This window comes from Rutilus rutilus (genome assembly GCF_951802725.1).
Source record: "Rutilus rutilus genome assembly, chromosome: 2".
Classification (NCBI taxonomy): Eukaryota; Metazoa; Chordata; class Actinopteri; order Cypriniformes; family Leuciscidae; genus Rutilus; species Rutilus rutilus.
In genome coordinates, this window is record NC_140210.1 from 43,173,651 (window position 1) to 43,182,559 (window position 8,909).

The following is an 8,909-nucleotide window of genomic DNA, read 5'->3' on the forward strand; positions in this document are numbered from 1 at the left end:
TAAATAATACATGTGTTTTTATTGTACTTACCCTGTTACTACATGAAACGAGAGGGTAAGAAGCACCACTTTAATTTACAGCCCGCAATGTCATGCTTACCCTGTAACTACAGGGAATACTTACAGTCTAAATAATTTGCCTAAATAATTTGTTATTTTCCTGGTTGTTACCTCTTTATTCCCAAAACTTTACATATTATTCCCCTATACTTACACGTACGTACTTTATAGGTACACTGTAATTACCGAAAGTTACACTGTACTTTCATTTTAATTACGCAGTACTTTCCGGGCTGTAATCTAAAGCGTTACCATATATATATATATATATATGAATACTTTATGTAAGGGCTTTGACTAAAGTAAAAGCTATAAATATGAAAAAATGTATGTATGTGCATTAACAAAAACATATACTCCTCAGTCCTCACTCCTCAGTCTTAACATTTCCCTCTTTCCTGCTTGGCTGAATTACATCTATTGTATACAATAAGGATGAGAGTGTTATGGGCAGCATCTGAAATATCTTCACTCCCACAGGAAGCTGAAAAGTGAGCACAAAGATTTAACGTTTGAGCTGGTGAAGGTCTTTGGTCCTGGTTTGGAAATCAAAGTGGAGGACAGTTCTGTAAACTCTGAAGAATCCAGTCAAGCCGACATAATCACTCTAAGTATTCTGCTGGGAGTAATCATTGTGGCTTCACTGCCGGCAATTATCTATTGTTATCTGTAAGTTATTGACTGTCTGTCCATCCATCCATCCATCCATCCATCCATCCATCTACCTACCTATCTATCTTGAAAGGAATTCCTAGTAGAAAAATAAGCTTAAAGGTGCTCTAAGCAATGTCACACGTTTTTTAGGCCAAAACATTTTTTGTCACATACAGCAAACATCTCCTCACTATCCGCTAGCTGCCTGTCCCCTGAACACACTGTAAAAAAATGCAGTCTCTGTAGACAGCCCAGGCTCCAAAACGTCAAGAAAAACAAACTGGCCCAGCCTGGACCACGAAACATAACAAACAGGGTTCCAGCCAATAACCGACAAGAATGATTTGGGGGTGGGGGTTTGGGGGTTAGTGCGCGTACACATGAAGGGGGGTGTGGGGAGTGGAGAAGAGAGAAGCATGAAGAGGGAAGTTAGCTAGAGGAGAGATGTTCTAGACAATGACTAACGTTAAAAACATATATTCTTGGACACACGACCAAAGAAACGACATTCCGATGAACAAATGACAAAGAAGAGGGAAAAGGAGAAGGAACGCGTGAAGTCACGAATTTACATCGGAAAAGCATTCAAAAGCTGGCGAGAACGCCGGCAGAAGGGCTTCCAATCCGACATTCAGGTGGCTCTGTTTTTGCTGGACAGGGGGGTAAATCCAGTTTGGTTTTTCTAAATGGTTCATGACTGTTTCAGGAAGCACGGAAGGGAGGGGGAGGGGACGAGATGAGGAGGAGGGAGGGTCGAGCTTACCTATGTTTTGTTTGACAATACTTTGAACATCAACAAGAAGTGACTTCACCCAGCATCGCTTGGAGCACCTTTAAAGTCAACATGAAATCAGGATTGATTAAATTGTTTGTTCTGTTTCACCTGTTCTATACAGCCTTCATAAAATGCCATAATGTAATGCCAGTTGTCTTTATAGTGATAAAATTATGTTTCAAGTTGAACATTGCTCATTGTAGCATGTAGCACACAACGTAACTGATGTGCTACACCCAGTAATGATATTCAATATGGGCCACTATGATCAGAAGTAAGGAACGTCCAGTAGCGCGGGAAGGGGGAGCTGCGCCCTCCTCAACATAGCATCAGCACCCCCTAGTGGGGGGCTGTGGACTAACATAATATTGTACTTTAAAAACGTGAAATAAAAATAAAATGGAAAGTGTTAACTAACTCTCTTATGCCTAATGTAGTGAGTGTTCAAGCTACGGACAAAATTCAATAAAGTTTGAATTTACCATGCTTTGTTCTGATCAGAGCATGTGGGTGGAGAGCTCGCTCATTCTGCTCAGGGTCGCTCGCTCAACCCAGAATGGCCTGCTGGTTCAAAAATATGTGGAATAAGGGCTGCCTCTGACTAAAGTTTTTTCCTAGTCAACTAGTAGTTGTTCATTTAAGCCATAAGTGGACAAACCGCCCCATTATATTAATTTTATTACTTAAATAGGCTATATACAGGATAATGAGCGTGTACATAATATAGCCGCACTCAAACGCACGGCCGCACGCATAAAGCTTGCCACAAAGAACCGGCAAAAGTATGAATGTGTCAAAAATAGCAAGGAGACATTTAATTGTTTATTAATAAACTGGTGTTTTCTGTGTCAATGCAAGTGATTGTGCCGGCGCCTTATTACATTGTCTGCTATATATTTTCGTCTTATTTATTAAAGGAGTCATAACCTAGTATTACATTGGATACCTACTGCTGTATTATAGTCTTTCAGGCCCTTCTAAAAAAGAAAAGTGGCAAAAAAATAAACACAGACCTACTTTTACCCTTATTTCTGAAGGCATTATTGTCTCGCGAGATCAATGCGATGTTTTGGCTGTCGTGGACGCTCATTTTAATAATGCAAATGAGGGGCGCGTTGATTGGTTGAAGGAAGGAGGGGGGTTGACACGCAGGTAACTTCAGCATCATTACAAACTGACATCATGGCGCAAGTGGTGAATGAACCCGACCCGGCCGCGACCTACGGGATTCAACCCTACATGTTTGAGCCGGACTCTGAACCAGAGCTGGAAAGGGAAGATGTAGAGTTGTTGGATGGACGTCTACATCAAGATGTCTCTGAATGGTAAAGACAATCATTTTGACTGAGACATACATTAACATCGGTAACGAGCTAAAACGTTTGTTGCTATTTTCTCCCACATAGGTTTACCTTTTATTTAATGTCGATTACATTAACGGAGATGTAGTCTACTTATTTTATCAGCTTACAGTGGTTATTGAGATGAGACGTTTACTATCATGTGCTGTTTTTGCCTTGTTTCACGTTATTTAGACATTCAATATTTTTCTTCTTTAGACAGGTAACGTGTTGTTTTTCTTTATGTTTATTATTACTTGACTGTTTGTTTTATTTATCTATGTATCGTTATCTATTCTATAAAAAATCAATACAATGATATGTTGTCATATATAATATACAATAAAGCGCACACACATACCGATACGCAAGTTGAAAGTGTTGCTGGGACAGCGTCATTAAAAATGAATTTCATCCACTGGTCCCTGATAGTTTCGTCCGATTTTGGGAGATAAAACACATTTACATGTTTTTAATGGCAATCAACCACAGAGCAAGTCCGTTGTGCACTCGGTTTCTCCATCTTGACTGAACTGAATATGAGGGGGAGAGGGGGAGAGGGGAAGGGGGGGCTTCCAGCTGCGGTGTCCATATATGGTATATCCTACTACCTCATGACGTCAAGAGGGAGCTGAAATCAAAATCTCGTATTTGAGTGCGCGTGCACGCGCGCTGGTTTATTTACCCTGAGGTAAACAAATGCTTCACTTTTAAATATCGGCTTCCCGGCCAGTGTATAATCGTTAGTCGATCATAACATACATTGATTCTCGTGGAAAAGTGAAAAATGCAGGTTATGACTCCTTTAAATACAGGCAATTGGTTCATAAAACATTGATCAAAATTAAGATACAATTTATACCAAATGAAAATCTTTTAAAAATAGTCTTTCTACAAAACAAAACAAAACTCAATGAAGTGGTCAAAATCATGTCTTACCCACTCCATGTCTCCAGACATATTGCGCATCTCATGATGTATCATTATCTTTCTCATGCTGCATATGCTCACTTTCATAATCAACATTGATTAAATAAAAAAATAAGCCTATAAATTAAATAATTAGCGTATAATATTTAAACATAAATATGAAACTAAATGTTTTCTTTAATGGCTACAACACATAAACAGTAGAGAAATTTCATGTCTTGTCGTCAGCCACAACATAATGACGTCACATATTTTTTCCAACCCAGCCCTCAGCCCCCCTCGCATGAAACAGCTTCCAGCGCGCCTGGGAACGTCTACTGGAGGGAGGAAATGATGAAGCAGGTAAGTGAATAGTTGACTATCTTGTTCTATTTGTAGTTTGTTTCAATTCAAATTAATTACATGTGAACAATTAATCAATGACAGTCAGTAAAAAAAAAAAAACATTGTCATCAACTCTTCTATTGTTTCTTCTAGGCTGAAAGATCCAACAACTCAATAGCTTCGTTTCAATGAAGTTTCATATTTTTCACTCAATGTGTAAATAAAGTGGACTCTCAAAACTCAACACTTTGTCTGTCTCTTTCACCTTAGCCAAAGTAAATTACAATAATTAGTAAGGGATAATGTACACTCACTTAAAGGATTATTAGGAACACATGTTCAATTTCTCATTAATGCAATTATCTAATCAACCAATCACATGGCAGTTGCTTCAATGCATTTAGGGGTGTGGTCCTGGTCAAGACAATCTCCTGAACTCCAAACTGAATGTCAGAATGGGAAAGAAAGGTGATTTAAGCAATTTTGAGCGTGGCATGGTTGTTGGTGCCAGACGGGCCGGTCTGATTATTTCACAATCTGCTCAGTTACTGGGATTTTCACGCACAACCATTTCTAGAGTTTACAAAGAATGGTGTGAAAAGGGAAAAACATCCAGTATGCGGCAGTCCTGTGGGCGAAAATGCCTTGTTGATGCTAGAGGTCAGAGGAGAATGGGCCGACTGATTCAAGCTGATAGAAGAGAAACTTTGACTGAAATAACCACTCGTTACAACCGAGGTATGCAGCAAAGCATTTGTGAAGCCACAACATGCACAACCTTGAGGCGGATGGGCTACAACAGCAGAAGACCCCACCGGGTACCACTCATCTCCACTACAAATAGGAAAAAGAGGCTACAATTTGCACGAGCTCACCAAAATTGGACAGTTGAAGACTGGAAAAATGTTGCCTGGTCTGATGAGTCTCGATTTCTGTTGAGACATTCAGATGGTAGAGTCAGAATTTGGCGTAAACAGAATGAGAACATGGATCCATCATGCCTTGTTACCACTGTGCAGGCTGGTGGTGGTGGTGTAATGGTGTGGGGGATGTTTTCTTGGCACACTTTAGGCCCCTTAGTGCCAATTGGGCATCGTTTAAATGCCACGGCCTACCTGAGCATTGTTTCTGACCATGTCCATCCCTTTATTACCACCATGTACCCATCCTCTGATGGCTACTTCCAGCAGGATAATGCACCATGTCACAAAGCTCGAATCATTTCAAATTGGTTTCTTGAACATGACAATGAGTTCACTGTACTAAAATGGCCCCCACAGTCACCAGATCTCAACCCAATAGAGCATCTTTGGGATGTGGTGGAACGGGAGCTTCGTGCCCTGGATGTGCATCCCACAAATCTCCATCAACTGCAAGATGCTATCCTATCAATATGGGCCAACATTTCTAAAGAATGCTTTCAGCACCTTGTTGAATCAATGCCACGTAGAATTAAGGCAGTTCTGAAGGCGAAAGGGGGTCAAACACAGTATTAGTATGGTGTTCCTAATAATCCTTTAGGTGAGTGTATAGCGAGGCGGTTGTTATAGCGAATAACAACCCCAACAGGCTGAACTTGAATCAGCCTGAAGGGGTTGTTATTCGCTATAACAACCGCCTCACTATACATTATCCCGCTTATTACATGGCTACCTACAAAATAAATAAATAATTTGACACAAATTATTGATTTAAAAAGGAGTTTATTGATTGTTCACACTCAGATCACCAATGTTATTTGCCAAAGTAGCCCTCCACTGGTGCACCAGAAGAGAAACTAGATCGGGAAATAAACAAAGGGACTCACCTCATAGAGGCACGCAAGTCTTGATCATGACCGCGCATCTTGAGCGCCGAATGACGCGCGCTGGGTTGCCGTGACAAGTGAAACGTCATCCTGAAAAGGACACGATCTTCACTCGTGTTGCTCTTTCAGGAAGAAAGTACTCTCTTTATTGTGCTGAAGCACACAGGGATCCAACGCGGCAACACGGCGGGGAAACTGCAAGCCCGCTGTGCGCACTCAACCGTTTACCAGCTGTGAAAACAGCTTTTGAATTAACAGCGTGTAGACGCAGCCAGCAGACAGGAATCGCGTGGTCACTGAAACGCCGTCTCACCAACACAGAGAGATCCCCTCCCGAAACAGCAGACTCGTAGAGCGTAAGAAAGATACAATCTTTAAGCTCATTCACTCAGAGAGGACACAACCGGTCGGCTCCGAAGCAAAAAGCATTTATGTATGTGCTTGCTTCCGCCTTAATACCCGCACTCGTAGGCGGGCTGCGGAATGCAAATGTTGCATGCCAATGTTCATTGGCTCGTTTTTATTCACTCAAAGGCAGTTAGTCTCCCTAGCGTGATCCCAATTCGTCAGGGGAACTCCCCCGACGAGGCGTCGGAGTTCCCTGATGACGAAAGGGAACACAGATTTGAGCTTTAAACAACTACATTCTCGCCTGAAAAACTCTTAAAACTACATTTCATGATACTGAAACAGTAGTATTTTATTTCAACTGTGTTAAAAAATGGCGCTTCTTATGTTGACATTCTCCTTGGCGCAGCCTAAGCTGTCAATCAAGCTGTCAATCAAACTTAACCACGCCCTTATTTGTCATACATTTTATATCTAAATACGATCTAAACTAACGAGTTAGAAAAAAATTCACCCCCCTCACAGTTGTCAGGCACTCGGAAGCTATCGAAAAATACAATAAAAGTGGGACCAACCTGTAAAAACATGAATGAATTACTTACTAGGATTAATTACTAGGACTTTTGTGGTTAAATACAAGTAAAAGAAAATGATTGGAGTTTTAACAGGAACTCACTCTGGTTATTCATAAATCCATTTTAGGTTTAACTCTGGCTTATTTATTTTCCCATCTGCTTTTTCACCTTGTAATGGTTTGTTTTGCACAGGAATACAACTTTCAAATCTAGTTGTGCGTGACACTTAAATTGACTCTGCATCCTGTTTTCTTTTGGCTTTTGGTTATAACTTATTTCCATTTGTGTTTGTCTGCTGCAAGGCCACTCTTGTCCCTATTAGTTCTACCAGAAAGACTCGGGAGATAAAATGATATAACAAGAGTAAATTTATGAATAGCTCAGCAAGCATAGTCTTTGGCGTAGGCCCCGTCCTTAGCAAGCAATGCGAGGGTAACTGAATCTGCAAATCCCGCCTGAAGATGAAGGCAGGGGCGCAGCCGACCCCCAGGAGGTAAAGGAAGGGACCATCCTGGTGGTGGTGGGGAGGATGGAGGGAAAGGACCATCTTGGAGGTGGTTGGGGAGGATGGAGGTAATTGGCGCCGTCAGTATCTGCGAATTCAGACGGATGTAAGTACCATTCTTTTATACTGAGAGTGTTAACACATGATTGGTTAGAAGTGAGTTAATTCATGATGCGCTGATTGAGTCTTCCTGGCAGAACTTAACGCTAAGCTTACATTTCTTTTACCTGGTTAAATAATGGTTGCGGCTACTATTTTTTGCAGATGCATTAGCTCATCCTCTGCTGCTGAGTTGTAAAAGCCGAGTGTAAAGACGAGCTTCCACTTTGTCTTGCATCCTCTACCCCTTTTAAACCCCGACAGTTGCTATGGAAACCAGAGGCGCGCGTGGGCTGGCCTAGATGGAGCAGCACGCAATTTACATAGCCAGAAAAACACAAGCGCGCACACACACACACAAACACACATTTATGTTCAAACATAAACAACTTTAGGATCAAATTTATAGGAGTTACTTAAGCACAGCAAAATGACGAGGAACTAAGATTAGATGTCCAGACAAAACAGTTATATAATCCACTGACAGATACGATAGGTTGTTACTCACCTGACCAGTTCAGATTGTGTTTTAGATGAAGCCTTGATGTGTATTTATTAGTGCTGGAGAGTTTCCTCAACTCACATTTCCACCATCCAAATCTCTTCTTATCGTGTCGTGGGAATAATCCTGAAAAACACACACTTGCGCGCTGACATTGCAACCGAGCGCCGCTCTTGTTCTTCGTGCTCAATAATTGAAAATCAGTGACAGTTTCACACCTACACACTACATCTGTAAGAGAGCATCCTTCTCTCTTTATTTCTCTTCTTCTTCTTCTTCTTCTTCTTCTTCTTCTTTCTCTCAGCCTGTTTTTGTCAGTGTTGAGGTGGAGAGCAGTTGCAGATCAGCAGAGACTGAGATTCACTTCTGAGTGGATATAAAGCGCACTGGACCAATGTAGTCCATCCTCACTGCACTGTTAGACCTTACCGTTTTTTTTTACAGTAAAATACTGGCAACACTGTTAATAAGCATAATCCATCTGTTCCGTGAGAGCAGAACGAACGAGTATTTATTGACGTTTTAAATTTGAAAACCCCAAAAAGCAACGAAATTGTCGGACATCCATTAGTGCATGTTCACGGAGGAAAACAACTGAAATACAGCGCTGGTTGTTCTCTCTAACGATAACGACGGAATCCAAAGACGTGGGCTTTGTACCCAAGTATTAAATTGTATGAATTAATCCCGAAAAAAAGCACAAACACTGCAGAGATGGCAAGTACATTTGCAGCAACATTTGCTGAGGTGAAGTGACGGCTAGTAACAGCAGACAAACGGCTAGCACTGACAGCGGCAATCCATCTGTCACTCAAGTGGCCACTGGCCACACCCTTAAATTTAAATATTAATCAACTAAACGGACGAGTTATAAAATAATTCACCCCCCTCACAGTTGTTATGACGGGCAAAATTAGCTGTAGACCAAAGCCACATATAGAGATCCAGGCTGTAAACATATTTTTTTCTGCTGTAAAGTTGGTAATTTTA

At 41.1% G+C, this 8,909-nt stretch overlaps 1 long non-coding RNA gene across 1 annotated transcript; it reads right to left on the reverse strand.

Annotated features, from left to right (window-relative positions):
- Positions 1 to 7,038: 7,038 nt before the first annotated feature.
- LOC311286807 lies at positions 7,039 to 8,418 on the reverse strand. The gene is made up of 3 exons (XR_014626652.1): positions 7,926 to 8,418; positions 7,546 to 7,715; positions 7,039 to 7,406 (listed from the first exon to the last, which is right to left on the reverse strand). It is a non-coding gene; the product is annotated as an uncharacterized lncRNA (long non-coding RNA).
- Between the last annotated feature and the right edge of the window lie 491 nt (positions 8,419 to 8,909).